The following is an 18,604-nucleotide window of genomic DNA, read 5'->3' as shown; positions in this document are numbered from 1 at the left end:
TACTTTCACACTGTTTGCAATTATTCCTGTTATACGATGGAAAAACTGTTGGATTTTTATTGTATTTTATGCTTCGGGCGTTGACTACTAAGGCCCTAGCTATTCGATCTGGTGGAGCAACGACCTAGTGTGAAGCCTAGGTTGCCCGAGACGTAGATATGATCAATACCTTCACACTGGTTGCAACTATTCCAGTTATACGATGGAAAAACTATTGGATTTTTTGTGTATTTTATGCTTCGGGCGTCGACTTCTAAGGCCCTAGCTATTCGATCTGGTGGAGCAGCGCCCTAGAGTTAAGCCTAGGTTGCCCGGAACGTAGAAATGACCATTACATTCACTCTGGTTGCAATTATTCATGCTATGCGATGGAAAAACTGTTGTATTTTTATTGTATTTTATGCTTCCGGCATTGACTTCTTAGGCCCTAACTATTCGACCTGGTGGAGCAACGCCCTATAGTGAAGCCTAGGTTGCCCGGAACGTAGAAATGACCATTACCTTCACACTGGTTGCAATTATTGCTGTTATACGATGGAAAGGCTGTTGTATTTCTATTGTATTTTATGCTTCTGGCGCTGACTTCTTATGCCGTAGCTATTCGATGTGGTGGAGCAACGCCCTACAGTGAAGCCCAGGTTGCCCGGAACGTGGAAATGACCATTACTTTCACACTGTTTGCAATTATTCCTTTTATACGATGGAAAAACTGTTGGATTTTTATTGTATTTTATGCTTCGGGCGTTGACTACTAAGGCCCTAGCTATTCGATCTGGTGGAGCAACGACCTAGTGTGAAGCCTAGGTTGCCCGAGACGTAGATATGATCAATACCTTCACACTGGTTGCAACTATTCCAGTTATACGATGGAAAAACTATTGGATTTTTTGTGTATTTTATGCTTCGGGCGTCGACTTCTAAGGCCCTAGCTATTCGATCTGGTGGAGCAGCGCCCTAGAGTTAAGCCTAGGTTGCCCGGAACGTAGAAATGACCATTACATTCACTCTGGTTGCAATTATTCATGCTATGCGATGGAAAAACTGTTGTATTTTTATTGTATTTTATGCTTCCGGCATTGACTTCTTAGGCCCTAACTATTCGACCTGGTGGAGCAACGCCCTATAGTGAAGCCTAGGTTGCCCGGAATGTAGAAATGACCATTACCTTCACACTGGTTGCAATTATTGCTGTTATACGATGGAAAGGCTGTTGTATTTCTATTGTATTTTATGCTTCTGGCGCTGACTTCTTATGCCGTAGCTATTCGATGTGGTGGAGCAACGCCCTACAGTGAAGCCCAGGTTGCCCGGAACGTGGAAATGACCATTACTTTCACACTGTTTGCAATTATTCCTTTTATACGATGGAAAAACTATTCGATTTTTTGTGTATTTTATGCGTCGGGCGTCGACTTCTAAGGCCCTAGCTATTCGATCTGGTGGAGCAACGCCCTAGAGTGAAGCCTAGGTTGCCCGAGACGTAGATATGATCAATACCTTCACACTGGTTGCAACTATTCCAGTTATACGATGGAAAAACTATTGGATTTTTTGTGTATTTTATGCTTCGGGCGTCGACTTCTAAGGCCCTAGCTATTCGATCTGGTGGAGCAGCGCCCTAGAGTTAAGCCTAGGTTGCCCGGAACGTAGAAATGACCATTACATTCACTCTGGTTGCAATTATTCATGCTATGCGATGGAAAAACTGTTGTATTTTTATTGTATTTTATGCTTCCGGCATTGACTTCTTAGGCCCTAACTATTCGACCTGGTGGAGCAACGCCCTATAGTGAAGCCTAGGTTGCCCGGAACGTAGAAATGACCATTACCTTCACACTGGTTGCAATTATTGCTGTTATACGATGGAAAGGCTGTTGTATTTCTATTGTATTTTATGCTTCTGGCGTTGACATCTTATGCCGTAGCTATTCGATGTGGCGGGGCAACGCCCTAGAGTGAAGCCTAGGTTGCCCGGAACGTAGAAATGACCATTACTTTCACTCTGGTTGCAATTAATCGTTTTATACGATGGAAAAGCTGTTGTGTTTATATTGTATTTTCTGCTTGTGGCGTTGACTTGTAAGGTCCGAGCAGTTCGATCTGGTGGGGCAACGTCCAAGAGTTAAGTCTAGGATGCCCGGAACTTAGAAATGACCATTACTTTCACACTGTTTGCAATTATTCCTGTTATACGATGGAAAAACTGTTGGATTTTTATTGTATTTTATGCTTCGGGCGTTGACTACTAAGGCCCTAACTATTCGATCTGGTGGAGCAACGCCCTAGAGTGAAGCCTAAGTTGCCCGGAACGTAGAAATGACCATTACCTTCACACTGGTTGGAATTATTGCTGTTATACGATGGAAAGGCTGTTGTATTTCTATTGTATTTTATGCTTCTGGCGTTGACTTCTTATGCCGTAGCTATTCGATGTGGTGGAGCAACGCCCTAGAGTGAAGCCTAGGTTGCCCGGAACGTAGAAATGACCATTAGCTTCACACTGGTTGCAATTATTCCTTTTATACGATGGAAAACCTGCTGTATCTTTATTGTATTTTAAGCTTCGGTCGTTGTCTCCTAAGGCCCTAACTACTCGATCTGGTGGAGCAACGCCCTAGAGTGAAGCCCAGGTTGCCGGAACGTGGAAATGACCATTACTTTCACACTGTTTGCAATTATTCCTGTTATACGATGGAAAAACTATTGGATTTTTTGTGTATTTTATGCTTCGGGCGTCGACTTCTAAGGCCCTACCTATTCGATCTGGTGGAGCAGCGCCCTAGAGTTAAGCCCAGGTTGCCCGGAACGTAGAAATGACCATTACATTCACTCTGGTTGCAATTATTCATGCTATGCGATGGAAAAACTGTTGTATTTTTATTGTATTTTATGCTTCCGGCATTGACTTCTTAGGCCCTAACTATTCGACCTGGTGGAGCAACGCCCTATAGTGAAGCCTAGGTTGCCCGGAACGTAGAAATGACCATTACCTTCACACTGGTTGCAATTATTGCTGTTATACGATGGAAAGGCTGTTGTATTTCTATTGTATTTTATGCTTCTGGCGCTGACTTCTTATGCCGTAGCTATTCGATGTGGTGGAGCAACGCCCTAGAGTGAAGCCTAGGTTGCCAGGAACGTAGAAATGACCATTAGCTTAACACTGGTTGCAATTATTCCTTTTATACGATGGAAAAGCTGCTGTATTTTTATTGTATTTTAAGCTTCGGTCGTTGTCTCCTAAGGCCCTAACTACTCGATCTGGTGGAGCAACGCCCTAGAGTGTAGCCCAGGTTGCCCGGAACGTGGAAATGACCATTACTTTCACACTGTTTGCAATTATTCCTGTTATTCGATGGAAAAACTATTGGATTTTTTGTGTATTTTATGCTTCGGGCGTCGACTTGTAAGGCCCTAGCTATTCGATCTGGTGGAGCAGCGCCCTAGAGTTAAGCCTAGGTTGCCCGGAACGTAGAAATGACCATTACATTCACTCTGGTTGCAATTATTCATGCTATGCGATGAAAAAACTGTTGTATTTTTATTGTATTTTATGCTTCCGGCATTGACTTCTTAGGCCCAAACTATTCGACCTGGTGGAGCAACGCCCTATAGTGAAGCCTAGGTTGCCCGGAACGTAGAAATTACCATTACCTTCACACTGGTTGCAATTATTGCTGTTATACGATGGAAAGGCTGTTGTATTTCTATTGTATTTTATGCTTCTGGCGTTGACATCTTATGCCGTAGCTATTCGATGTGGCGGGGCAACGCCCTAGAGTGAAGCCTAGGTTGCCCGGAACGTAGAAATGACCATTACTTTCACTCTGGTTGCAATTAATCGTTTTATACGATGGAAAAGCTGTTGTGTTTATATTGTATTTTCTGCTTGTGGCGTTGACTTGTAAGGTCCGAGCAGTTCGATCTGGTGGGGCAACGTCCAAGAGTTAAGTCTAGGATGCCCGGAACTTAGAAATGACCATTACTTTCACACTGTTTGCAATTATTCCTGTTATACGATGGAAAAACTGTTGGATTTTTATTGTATTTTATGCTTCGGGCGTTGACTACTAAGGCCCTAGCTATTCGATCTGGTGGAGCAACGACCTAGTGTGAAGCCTAGGTTGCCCGAGACGTAGATATGATCAATACCTTCACACTGGTTGCAACTATTCCAGTTATACGATGGAAAAACTATTGGATTTTTTGTGTATTTTATGCTTCGGGCGTCGACTTCTAAGGCCCTAGCTATTCGATCTGGTGGAGCAGCGCCCTAGAGTTAAGCCTAGGTTGCCCGGAACGTAGAAATGACCATTACATTCACTCTGGTTGCAATTATTCATGCTATGCGATGGAAAAACTGTTGTATTTTTATTGTATTTTATGCTTCCGGCATTGACTTCTTAGGCCCTAACTATTCGACCTGGTGGAGCAACGCCCTATAGTGAAGCCTAGGTTGCCCGGAACGTAGAAATGACCATTACCTTCACACTGGTTGCAATTATTGCTGTTATACGATGGAAAGGCTGTTGTATTTCTATTGTATTTTATGCTTCTGGCGCTGACTTCTTATGCCGTAGCTATTCGATGTGGTGGAGCAACGCCCTAGAGTGAAGCCTAGGTTGCCAGGAACGTAGAAATGACCATTAGCCTAACACTGGTTGCAATTATTCCTTTTATACGATGGAAAAGCTGCTGTATTTTTATTGTATTTTAAGCTTCGGTCGTTGTCTCCTAAGGCCCTAACTACTCGATCTGGTGGAGCAACGCCCTAGAGTGAAGCCCAGGTTGCCCGGAACGTGGAAATGACCATTACTTTCACACTGTTTGCAATTATTCCTGTTATTCGATGGAAAAACTATTGGATTTTTTGTGTATTTTATGCTTCGGGCGTCGACTTCTAAGGCCCTAGCTATTCGATCTGGTGGAGCAGCGCCCTAGAGTTAAGCCTAGGTTGCCCGGAACGTAGAAATGACCATTACATTCACTCTGGTTGCAATTATTCATGCTATGCGATGAAAAAACTGTTGTATTTTTATTGTATTTTATGCTTCCGGCATTGACTTCTTAGGCCCAAACTATTCGACCTGGTGGAGCAACGCCCTATAGTGAAGCCTAGGTTGCCCGGAACGTAGAAATTACCATTACCTTCACACTGGTTGCAATTATTGCTGTTATACGATGGAAAGGCTGTTGTATTTCTATTGTATTTTATGCTTCTGGCGTTGACATCTTATGCCGTAGCTATTCGATGTGGCGGGGCAACGCCCTAGAGTGAAGCCTAGGTTGCCCGGAACGTAGAAATGACCATTACTTTCACTCTGGTTGCAATTAATCGTTTTATACGATGGAAAAGCTGTTGTGTTTATATTGTATTTTCTGCTTGTGGCGTTGACTTGCAAGGTCCGAGCTGTTCGATCTGGTGGGGCAACGTCCAAGAGTTAAGTCTAGGATGCCCGGAACTTAGAAATGACCATTACTTTTACACTGTTTGCAATTATTCCTGTTATACGATGGAAAAACTGTTGGATTTTTATTGTATTTTATGCTTCGCCGTTGACTACTAAGGCCCTAGCTATTCGATCTGGTGGAGCAACGACCTAGTGTGAAGCCTAGGTTGCCCGAGACGTAGATATGATCAATACCTTCACACTGGTTGCAACTATTCCAGTTATACGATGGAAAAACTGTTGTATTTTTATTGTATTTTATGCGTCTGGCGTTAATTTCTAAGGCAATAACTATTCGATCAGGTGGAGCAAAGCCCTAGAGTGAAGCCTAGGTTGCCCGGAACGTAGGAATGACCATTACCTTCACACTGGTTGCAATTATTCATGCTATACGATGGAAAAACTGTTGTACTTTTATTGTATTTTATGCTTCAGGCGCTGACTTGTAAGGCCGGAGCTATTCGATGTGGTGGAGCAACGCCCTAGAGTGAAGCTAAGGTTTCCCGGGACGTAGAAATGGCCATCACTTTCACACTGGTTGCAATTATTGCTGTTATACGATGGAAAGGCTGTTGTACTTCTATTGTATTTTATGCTTCTGGCGCTGACTTCTTATGCCGTAGCTATTCGATGTGGTGGAGCAACGCCCTACAGTGAAGCCCAGGTTGCCCGGAACGTGGAAATGACCATTACTTTCACACTGTTTGCAATTATTCCTTTTATACGATGGAAAAACTATTCGATTTTTTGTGTATTTTATGCTTCGGGCGTCGACTTCTAAGGCCCTAGCTATTCGATCTGGTGGAGCAACGCCCTAGAGTGAAGCCTAGGTTGCCCGGAACGTAGAAATGTCCATTACCTTCACACTGGTTGCAATTATTCCTGTTATACGATGGAAGGACGGTTGTATTTTTATTGTATTTTATGCTTCTGGCGTTGACTTCTAAGGCCCTAACTATACAATCTGGAGGAGCACCGCCCTAGACTGAAGTGTAGGTTGCCCGAAACATAGAAATAACCATTACATTCACTCTGGTTGCAATTACTCATGCTATACGATGGAAAAACTGTTGTATTTTTATTGTATTTTATGCTTCCGGCATTGACTTCTTAGGCCCTAACTATTCGATCTGGTGGAGCAGCGCCCTAGAGTTAAGCCTAGGTTGCCCGGAACGTAGAAATGACCATTACATTCACTCTGGTTGCAATTATTCATGCTATGCGATGGAAAAACTGTTGTATTTTTATTGTATTTTATGCTTCCGGCATTGACTTCTTAGGCCCTAACTATTCGACCTGGTGGAGCAACGCCCTATAGTGAAGCCTAAGTTGCCCGGAACGTAGAAATGACCATTACCTTCACACTGGTTGGAATTATTGCTGTTATACGATGGAAAGGCTGTTGTATTTCTATTGTATTTTATGCTTCTGGCGTTGACTTCTTATGCCGTAGCTATTCGATGTGGTGGAGCAACGCCCTAGAGTGAAGCCTAGGTTGCCCGGAACGTAGAAATGACCATTAGCTTCACACTGGTTGCAATTATTCCTTTTATACGATGGAAAACCTGCTGTATCTTTATTGTATTTTAAGCTTCGGTCGTTGTCTCCTAAGGCCCTAACTACTCGATCTGGTGGAGCAACGCCCTAGAGTGAAGCCCAGGTTGCCCGGAACGTGGAAATGACCATTACTTTCACACTGTTTGCAATTATTCCTGTTATACGATGGAAAAACTATTGGATTTTTTGTGTATTTTATGCTTCGGGCGTCGACTTCTAAGGCCCTAGCTATTCGATCTGGTGGAGCAGCGCCCTAGAGTTAAGCCTAGGTTGCCCGGAACGTAGAAATGACCATTACATTCACTCTGGTTGCAATTATTCATGCTATGCGATGGAAAAACTGTTGTATTTTTATTGTATTTTATGCTTCCGGCATTGACTTCTTAGGCCCTAACTATTCGACCTGGTGGAGCAACGCCCTATAGTGAAGCCTAGGTTGCCCGGAACGTAGAAATGACCATTACCTTCACACTGGTTGCAATTATTCCTGTTATTCGATGGAAAAACTATTGGATTTTTTGTGTATTTTATGCTTCGGGCGTCGACTTCTAAGGCCCTAGCTATTCGATCTGGTGGAGCAACGCCCTAGCGTGAAGCCTAGGTTGCGCGGAACGTAGAAATGACCACTACTTTCACACTGTTTGCAATTGTTCATTTTATACGGTGGAAGAGCTGTTGTATTTATATTGTATTTTATGCTTCTGGCGTTGACTTTTAAGGCCGTAGATATTAGATGTGCTGGAGCAACGCCCTAGAGTGACGCCTAGGTTGTACGGAACGTAGAAATGACCATCATCTTCACTCGGGTTGCAATTATTCCTGTTATACGATGGAAGAACTGCTGTATTATTATTGCATTTTATGCTTCGGGCGTTGCCTTCTGAGGCCGTAGCTATTCGATGTGGTGGAGCAACGCCCTAGAGTGAAGCCTAGGTAGCCCGGAACGTAGAAATGACCATCACCTTCACACTGTTTGCAATTATTCATTTTATACGATGGAAAAGCTGTTGTATTTATATTGTATTTTATGCTTCTGGCGTTGACTTCTAAGGCCGTAGCTATTCGATGTGCTGGAGCAACGCCCTAGAGTGAAGCCTAGGTTGCCCGGAACGTAGAAACGAGCATTACTTTAACTCTGGTTGTAATTATTCCTGTTATACGATGGAAAGGCTGTTGTATTTTTATTGTATTTTATGCATCTGGCGTTGAATTCTAAGTCCCCAGCTGTTCTATCTGGTGGAGCAACGCCCTAGAGAGGAACCTAGGTTGCCCGGAACGCAGCAATGACCATTACTTTCACTCTGTCTGCAATTATTCATTTAATACGATGGAAAAGCTGTTGTATTTATATTGTATTTTATGCTTCTGGCGTTGACTTCTAAGGCCGTAGCTATTCGATGTGGGGGGGGGGGGGGGGGGGTGGCAACGCCCTAGAGTGAAGCCTAGGTTGCCCGGAACATAGTAACGACCATTACTTTCACTCTGGTTGCAATTATTCATTTTATACGATGGAAAAGCTGTTGTATTTATATTGTATTTTATGCTTCTGGCGTTGACTTCTAAGGCCGTAGCTATTCGATGTGGGGGGGGGGGGGGGGGTGGCAACGCCCTAGAGTGAAGCCTAGGTTGCCCGGAACATAGAAACGAGCATTACTTTCACGCTGTTTGCAATTATTCATTTTATACGATGGAAAAGCTGTTGTATTTATATTGTATTTTACGCTTCTGGCGTTGACTTCTAAGGCCGTAGCTGCCAGATGTGGTGGAGCAAAGCCCTAGAGTGACGCCTAGGTTGCACGGAACGTAGAAAGGACCATTACTTTCACTCTGGTTGCAATTATTCATTTTATACGATGGAAAAGCTGTGGTATTTATATTGTATTTTGTGATTCTGGCGCTGACATCTAAGGCCGTAGATATTCGATGTGGTGGAGCAACGCCCTAGAGTGAAGCTTAGGTTGCCCGGAACGTAGAAACGACCATTACTTTCACCCTGGTTGAAATTATTCATTTTATACGATGGAAAAGCTGTTGTATTTATATTGTATTTTATGCTTCTGGCGTTGACTTCTAAGGCCGTAGCTATTAGATGTGGTGGAGGAACGCGCTAGAGTGAAGCCTAGGTTGCCCGGAACGCAGCAATGACCATTACTTTCACGCTGTTTGCAATTATTCATTTTATACGATGGAAAAGCTGTTGTATTTATATTGTATTTTATGCTTCTGGCGTTGACTTCTAACGCCGTAGCTATTAGATGTGGTGGAGCAACGCGCTAGAGTGACGCCTAGGTTGCACGGAACGTAGAAATGACCATTACTTTCACACTGCTTGCAATTATTCCTGTTATACAATGCAAAAACTGTTGCATTTTTATTGTATTTTATGCATCTGGCGTTGAATTCTAAGTCCCTAGATATTCGATCTGGTGGAGCAACGCCCTAGAGAGGAGCCTAGGTTGCCCGGAACGCAGCAATGACCATTACTTTCACTCTGTCTGCAATTATTCATTTTATACGATGGAAAAGCTGTTGTATTTATATTGTATTTTATGCTTCTGGCGTTGACTTCTGAGGCCCTAGCTATTCGATCTGGTGGAGCAACGCCCTAGAGCGGAGCCTAGGTTGCCCGGAACGTAGAAATGACCATCACTTTCACACTGTTTGCAATTATTCATGCTATACGATGGAAAAACTGTTGCATTTTTATTGCATTTTCTGCTTCTGGCGTTGACTTCTAAGACTGTAGCTATTAGAGGTGGTGTAGCAACGCCCTAGGGTGACGCCTAGGTTGCACGGACCGTAGAAATGACCATCATCTTCACTCTGGTTGCAATTATTCCTGTTATACGACGGAAAAACTGCTGCATTTTTATTGCATCTTATGCTTCTGGCGTTGACTTCTAAGGCCGTAGCTATTCGATGTGGTGCAGCAACGCCCTAGAGTGAAGGCTTGGTTGCGCGGAACGTAGAAACGTCCATTACTTTCACACTGTTTGCAATTACTCATTCTATACGATGGAAAAGCTGTTGTATTTTTATTGTATTTTCTGCTTCTGGCATTGACTTCGAAGGTCCTAGCTATTCAATCTGGTGGGGCACGGCCCTAGAGTGAAGCCTAGGTTGCCTGGAACGTAGAACATACCATTACCTTCACACTGGTTGCAATTATTCCTCTTATACGATGGAAAAACTGTTGCATCTTTATTGTATTTCATGCTTCCGGCGTTGACTTGTAAGGCCCTAACTATTCGATCTGGTGGAGCAACGGCGTAGAGTGAAGCCTAGGTTGCCGGGAACGTAGAAACGACGATTATTTTCTCACTGGTTGCAATTATTCCTGTAATACCATGGAAAAACTGTTGTATTTTTATTGTATTTTATGCTTCTTGAGTTGAATTCTAAGTCCCTAGCTATTCGATCTGGTGGAGCAACGCCCTAGAGTGAAGCCTAGGTTGCCCGGAACGCAGCAATGACCATTACTTTCACTCTGTTTGCAATTATTCATTCTATACGATGGAAAAGCTGTTGTATTTATATTGTATTTTATGCTTCTGGCGTTGACTTCTAAGGCCGTAGCTATTAGATGTGGTGGAGCAACGCGCTAGAGTGACGCCTAGGTTGCACGGACCGTAGAAATGACCATTACTTTCACACTGCTTGCAATTATTCCTGTTATACAATGGAAAAACTGTTGCATTTTTATTGTATTTTATGCATCTGGCGTTGAATTCTAAGTCCCTAGCTATTCGATCTGGTGGAGCGACGCCCTAGAGTGAAGCCTAGGTTGCGCGGAACGTAGAAATGACCACTACTTTCACACTGTTTGCAATTGTTCATTTTATACGGTGGAAGAGCTGTTGTATTTATATTGTATTTTATGCTTCTGGCGTTGACTTTTAAGGCCGTAGATATTAGATGTGCTGGAGCAACGCCCTAGAGTGACGCCTAGGTTGTACGGAACGTAGAAATGACCATCATCTTCACTCGGGTTGCAATTATTCCTGTTATACGATGGAAGAACTGCTGTATTATTATTGCATTTTATGCTTCGGGCGGTGCCTTCTGAGGCCGTAGCTATTCGATGTGGTGGAGCAACGCCCTAGAGTGAAGCCTAGGTAGCCCAGAACGTAGAAATGACCATCACCTTCACACTGTTTGCAATTATTCATTTTATACGATGGAAAAGCTGTTGTATTTATATTGTATTTTATGCTTCTGGCGTTGACTTCTAAGGCCGTAGCTATTCGATGTGCTGGAGCAACGCCCTAGAGTGAAGCCTAGGTTGCCCGGAACGTAGAAACGAGCATTACTTTAACTCTGGTTGTAATTATTCCTGTTATACGATGGAAAGGCTGTTGTATTTTTATTGTATTTTATGCATCTGGCGTTGAATTCTAAGTCCCCAGCTGTTCGATCTGGTGGAGCAACGCCCTAGAGAGGAACCTAGGTTGCCCGGAACGCAGCAATGACCATTACTTTCACTCTGTCTGCAATTATTCATTTAATACGATGGAAAAGCTGTTGTATTTATATTGTATTTTATGCTTCTGGCGTTGACTTCTAAGGCCGTAGCTATTCGATGTGGGGGGGGGGGGGGGGGGGGTGGCAACGCCCTAGAGTGAAGCCTAGGTTGCCCGGAACGTAGTAACGACCATTACTTTCACTCTGGTTGCAATTATTCATTTTATACGATGGAAAAGCTGTTGTATTTATATTGTATTTTATGCTTCTGGCGTTGTCTTCTAAGGACCTCGCTATTCGATCTGGTGGAGCTACGGCCTAGAGTGAAGCCTACGTTGCCCGAAACGTAGAAATGACCATTACCTTCACGCTTGTTGCAATTATACCTGCTATACGATGGAAAAACTGTTGTATCTTTACTGTATTTTATGCTTCGGGCGTTGACTTCTAAGACCCTAGCTATTCGATCTGGTGGAGCAACGCCCTAGAGTCAAGCTTAGGTTGCCCGGAACATAGAAACGAGCATTACTTTCACGCTGTTTGCAATTATTCATTTTATACGATGGAAAAGCTGTTGTATTTATATTGTATTTTACGCTTCTGGCGTTGACTTCTAAGGCCGTAGCTGCCAGATGTGGTGGAGCAAAGCCCTAGAGTGACGCCTAGGTTGCACGGAACGTAGAAAGGACCATTACTTTCACTCTGGTTGCAATTATTCATTTTATACGATGGAAAAGCTGTGGTATTTATATTGTATTTTGTGATTCTGGCGCTGACATCTAAGGCCGTAGATATTCGATGTGGTGGAGCAACGCCCTAGAGTGAAGCTTAGGTTGCCCGGAACGTAGAAACGACCATTACTTTCACCCTGGTTGAAATTATTCATTTTATACGATGGAAAAGCTGTTGTATTTATATTGTATTTTATGCTTCTGGCGTTGACTTCTAAGGCCGTAGCTATTAGATGTGGTGGAGGAACGCGCTAGAGTGAAGCCTAGGTTGCCCGGAACGCAGCAATGACCATTACTTTCACGCTGTTTGCAATTATTCATTTTATACGATGGAAAAGCTGTTGTATTTATATTGTATTTTATGCTTCTGGCGTTGACTTCTAACGCCGTAGCTATTAGATGTGGTGGAGCAACGCGCTAGAGTGACGCCTAGGTTGCACGGAACGTAGAAATGACCATTACTTTCACACTGCTTGCAATTATTCCTGTTATACAATGCAAAAACTGTTGCATTTTTATTGTATTTTATGCATCTGGCGTTGAATTCTAAGTCCCTAGATATTCGATCTGGTGGAGCAACGCCCTAGAGAGGAGCCTAGGTTGCCCGGAACGCAGCAATGACCATTACTTTCACTCTGTCTGCAATTATTCATTTTATACGATGGAAAAGCTGTTGTATTTATATTGTATTTTATGCTTCTGGCGTTGACTTCTGAGGCCCTAGCTATTCGATCTGGTGGAGCAACGCCCTAGAGCGGAGCCTAGGTTGCCCGGAACGTAGAAATGACCATCACTTTCACACTGTTTGCAATTATTCATGCTATACAATGGAAAAACTGTTACATTTTTATTGCATTTTCTGCTTCTGGCGTTGACTTCTAAGACTGTAGCTATTAGAGGTGGTGTAGCAACGCCCTAGGGTGACGCCTAGGTTGCACGGACCGTAGAAATGACCATCATCTTCACTCTGGTTGCAATTATTCCTGTTATACGACGGAAAAACTGCTGCATTTTTATTGCATCTTATGCTTCTGGCGTTGACTTCTAAGGCCGTAGCTATTCGATGTGGTGGAGCAACGCCCTAGAGTGAAGGCTTGGTTGCGCGGAACGTAGAAACGTCCATTACTTTCACACTGTTTGCAATTACTCATTCTATACGATGGAGAAGCTGTTGTATTTTTATTGTATTTTCTGCTTCTGGCATTGACTTCGAAGGTCCTAGCTATTCAATCTGGTGGGGCACGGCCCTAGAGTGAAGCCTAGGTTGCCTGGAACGTAGAACATACCATTACCTTCACACTGGTTGCAATTATTCCTCTTATACGATGGAAAAACTGTTGCATCTTTATTGTATTTCATGCTTCCGGCGTTGACTTGTAAGGCCCTAACTATTCGATCTGGTGGAGCAACGCCGTAGAGTGAAGCCTAGGTTGCCGGGAACGTAGAAACGACCATTATTTTCACACTGGTTGCAATTATTCCTGTAATACCATGGAAAAACTGTTGTATTTTTATTGTATTTTATGCTTCTTGAGTTGAATTCTAAGTCCCTAGCTATTCGATCTGGTGGAGCAACGCCCTAGAGTGAAGCCTAGGTTGCCCGGAACGCAGCAATGACCATTACTTTCACTCTGTTTGCAATTATTCATTTTATACGATGGAAAAGCTGTTGTATTTATATTATATTTTATGCTTCTGGCGTTGACTTCTAAGGCCGTAGCTATTAGATGTGGTGGAGCAACGCGCTAGAGTGACGCCTAGGTTGCACGGACCGTAGAAATGACCATTACTTTCACACTGCTTGCAATTATTCCTGTTATACAATGGAAAAACTGTTGCATTTTTATTGTATTTTATGCATCTGGCGTTGAATTCTAAGTCCCTAGCTATTCGATCTGGTGGAGCAACGCCCTAGAGCGGAGCCTAGGTTGCCCGGAACGTAGAAATGACCATCACTTTCACACTGTTTGCAATTATTCATTTTATACGATTTAAAAGCTGGTGTATATATATATTGTATTTTATGCTTCTGGCGTTGAATTCTAAGGCCCTAGCTATTCCATCTGGTGGAGCAACGCCCTAGAGTGAAGCCTAGGTTGCGCGGAACGTAGAAATGACCACTACTTTCACACTGTTTGCAATTATTCATTTTATACGGTGGAAGAGCTGTTGTATTTATATTGTATTTTATGCTTCTGGCGTTGACTTCTAAGGCCGTAGATATTAGATGTGCTGGAGCAACGCCCTAGAGTGACGCCTAGGTTGTACGGAACGTAGAAATGACCATCATCTTCACTCGGGTTGCAATTATTCCTGTTATACGATGGGAGAACTGCTGTATTATTATTGCATTTTATGCTTCGGGCGTTGACTTCTGAGGCCGTAGCTATTCGATGTGGTGGAGCAACGCCCTAGAGTGAAGCCTAGGTAGCCCGGAACGTAGAAATGACCATCACCTTCACACTGTTTGCAATTATTCATTTTATACGATGGAAAAGCTGTTGTATTTATATTGTATTTTATGCTTCTGGCGTTGACTTCTAAGGCCGTAGCTATTCGATGTGCTGGAGCAACGCCCTAGAGTGAAGCCTAGGTTGCCCGGAACGTAGAAACGAGCATTACTTTAACTCTGGTTGTAATTATTCCTGTTATACGATGGAAAGGCTGTTGTATTTTTATTGTATTTTATGCATCTGGCGTTGAATTCTAAGTCCCTAGCTATTCGATCTGGTGGAGCAACGCCCTAGAGAGGAACCTAGGCTGCCCGGAACGCAGCAATGACCATTACTTTCACTCTGTCTGCAATTATTCATTTTATACGATGGAAAAGCTGTTGTATTTATATTGTATTTTACGCTTCTCGCGTTGACTTCCAAGGCCGTAGCTGTCAGATGTGGTAGAGCAAAGCCCTAGAGCGACGCCTAGGTTGCACGGAACGTAGAAAGGACCATTACTTTCACTCTGGTTGCAATTATTCATTTTATACGATGGAAAAGCTGTTGTATTTATATTATATTTTATGCTTCTGGCGTTGACTTCTAAGGCCGTAGCTATTAGATGTGGTGGAGCAACGCGCTAGAGTGACGCCTAGGTTGCACGGACCGTAGAAATGACCATTACTTTCACACTGCTTGCAATTATTCCTGTTATACAATGGAAAAACTGTTGCATTTTTATTGTATTTTATGCATCTGGCGTTGAATTCTAAGTCCCTAGCTATTCGATCTGGTGGAGCAACGCCCTAGAGCGGAGCCTAGGTTGCCCGGAACGTAGAAATGACCATCACTTTCACACTGTTTGCAATTATTCATTTTATACGATTTAAAAGCTGGTGTATATATATTGTATTTTATGCTTCTGGCGTTGAATTCTAAGGCCCTAGCTATTCCATCTGGTGGAGCAACGCCCTAGAGTGAAGCCTAGGTTGCGCGGAACGTAGAAATGACCACTACTTTCACACTGTTTGCAATTATTCATTTTATACGGTGGAAGAGCTGTTGTATTTATATTGTATTTTATGCTTCTGGCGTTGACTTCTAAGGCCGTAGATATTAGATGTGCTGGAGCAACGCCCTAGAGTGACGCCTAGGTTGTACGGAACGTAGAAATGACCATCATCTTCACTCGGTTTGCAATTATTCCTGTTATACGATGGGAGAACTGCTGTATTATTATTGCATTTTATGCTTCGGGCGTTGACTTCTGAGGCCGTAGCTATTCGATGTGGTGGAGCAACGCCCTAGAGTGAAGCCTAGGTTGCCCGGAACGTAGAAATGACCATCACCTTCACACTGTTTGCAATTATTCATTTTATACGATGGAAAAGCTGTTGTATTTATATTGTATTTTATGCTTCTGGCGTTGACTTCTAAGGCCGTAGCTATTCGATGTGCTGGAGCAACGCCCTAGAGTGAAGCCTAGGTTGCCCGGAACGTAGAAACGAGCATTACTTTAACTCTGGTTGTAATTATTCCTGTTATACGATGGAAAGGCTGTTGTATTTTTATTGTATTTTATGCATCTGGCGTTGAATTCTAAGTCCCTAGCTATTCGATCTGGTGGAGCAACGCCCTAGAGAGGAACCTAGGCTGCCCGGAACGCAGCAATGACCATTACTTTCACTCTGTCTGCAATTATTCATTTTATACGATGGAAAAGCTGTTGTATTTATATTGTATTTTATGCTTCTGGCGTTGACTTCTAAGGCCGTAGCTATTCGATGTGGGGTGGGAGGGGGGGGGGCAACGCCCTAGAGTGAAGCCTAGGTTGCCCGGAACGTAGTAACGACCATTACTTTCACTCTGGTTGCAATTATTCCTGTTATTCGATGGAAAAGCTGTTGTACTTATATTGTATTTTATGCTTCTGGCGTTGTCTTCTAAGGACCTCGCTATTCGATCTGGTGGAGCTACGGCCTAGAGTGAAGCCTACGTTGCCCGAAACGTAGAAATGACCATTACCTTCACGCTTGTTGCAATTATACCTGCTATACGATGGAAAAACTGTTGTATCTTTACTGTATTTTATGCTTCGGGCGTTGACTTCTAAGACCCTAGCTATTCGATCTGGTGGAGCAACGCCCTAGAGTCAAGCTTAGGTTGCCCGGAACATAGAAACGAGCATTACTTTCACTCTGGTTGTAATTATTCCTGTTATACGATGGAAAAGCTGTTGTACTTTTATTGTATCTTATGCATCTGGCGTTGAATTCTAAGTCCCTAGCTATTCGATCTGGTGGAGCAACGCCCTAGAGAGGAGCCTAGGTTGCCCGGAACGCAGAAATGACCATTAGCTTCACACTGGGTGCAATTATTCCTTTTATACGATGGAAAAGCTGCTGTATTTTTATTGTATTTTAAGCTTCGGTCGTTGTCTCCTAAGTCCCTAGCTATTCGATCAGGTGGAGCAACGCCCTAGAGCGGAGCCTAGGTTGCCCGGAACGTAGAAATGACCATCACTTTCACACTGTTTGCAATTATTCATTTTATACGATGGAAAAGCTGTTGTATTTATATTGTATTTTATGCTTCTGGCGTTGAATTCTAAGGCCGTAGCTATTAGATGTGGTGGAGCAACGCCCAAGAGTGACGCCTAGGTTGCACGGAACGTAGAAAGGACCATTACTTTCACTCTGGTTGCAATTATTCCTGTTATTCGATGGAAAAGCTGTTGTATTTATATTGTATTTTATGCTTCTGGCGTTGACTTCTAAGGACCTAGCTATTCGATCTGCTGGAGCTACGCCCTAGAGTGAAGCCTAGGTTGCCCGGAACGTAGAAATGACCATTACTTTCACACTGTTTGCAATTATTCATTTTATACGATGGAAAAGCTGTTGTATTTATATTGTATTTTACGCTTCTCGCGTTGACTTCCAAGGCCGTAGCTGTCAGATGTGGTAGAGCAAAGCCCTAGAGCGACGCCTAGGTTGCACGGAACGTAGAAAGGACCATTACTTTCACTCTGGTTGCAATTATTCATTTTATACGATGGAAAAGCTGTGGTATTTATATTGTATTTTCTGATTCTGGCGCTGACATCTAAGGCCGTAGCTATTAGATGTGGTGGAGCAACGCGCTAGAGTGACGCCTAGGTTGCACGGAACGTAGAAATGACCATTACTTTCACACTGCTTGCAATTATTCCTGTTATATAATGCAAAAACTGTTGCATTTTTATTGTATTTTATGCATCTGGCGTTGAATTCTAAGTCCCTAGATATTCGATCTGGTGGAGCAACGCCCTAGAGAGGAGCCTAGGTTGCCCGGAACGCAGCAATGACCATTACTTTCACTCTGTCTGCAATTATTCATTTTATACGATGGAAAAGCTGTTGTATTTATATTGTATTTTATGCTTCTGGCGTTGACTTCTAAGGCCCTAGCTATTCGATCTGGTGGAGCAACGCCCTAGAGCGGAGCCTAGGTTGCCCGGAACGTAGAAATGACCATCACTTTCACACTGTTTGCAATTATTCATGCTATACGATGGAAAAACTGTTGCATTTTTATTGCATTTTCTGCTTCTGGCGTTGACTTCTAAGACTGTAGCTATTAGATGTGGTGTAGCAACGCCCTAGGGTGACGCCGAGGTTGCACGGACCGTAGAAATGACCATCATCTTCACTCTGGTTGCAATTATTCCTGTTATACGAGAGAAAAACTGCTGCATTTTTATTGCATCTTATGCTTCTGGCGTTGACTTCTAAGGCCGTAGCTATTCGATGTGGTGGAGCAACGCCCTAGAGTGAAGGCTTGGTTGCGCGGAACGTAGAAACGTCCATTACTTTCACACTGTTTGCAATTACTCATTCTATACGATGGAAAAGCTGTTGTATTTTTATTGTATTTTCTGCTTCTGGCATTGACTTCGAAGGTCCTAGCTATTCAATGTGGTGGGGCACGG

Source organism: Calliopsis andreniformis, unplaced genomic scaffold, assembly GCF_051401765.1.
Source record: "Calliopsis andreniformis isolate RMS-2024a unplaced genomic scaffold, iyCalAndr_principal scaffold0015, whole genome shotgun sequence".
Taxonomy (NCBI): domain Eukaryota; kingdom Metazoa; phylum Arthropoda; class Insecta; order Hymenoptera; family Andrenidae; genus Calliopsis; species Calliopsis andreniformis.
The sequence above is the reverse complement of the archived record's forward strand: the minus strand, read 5'-3'. Positions refer to the sequence as shown.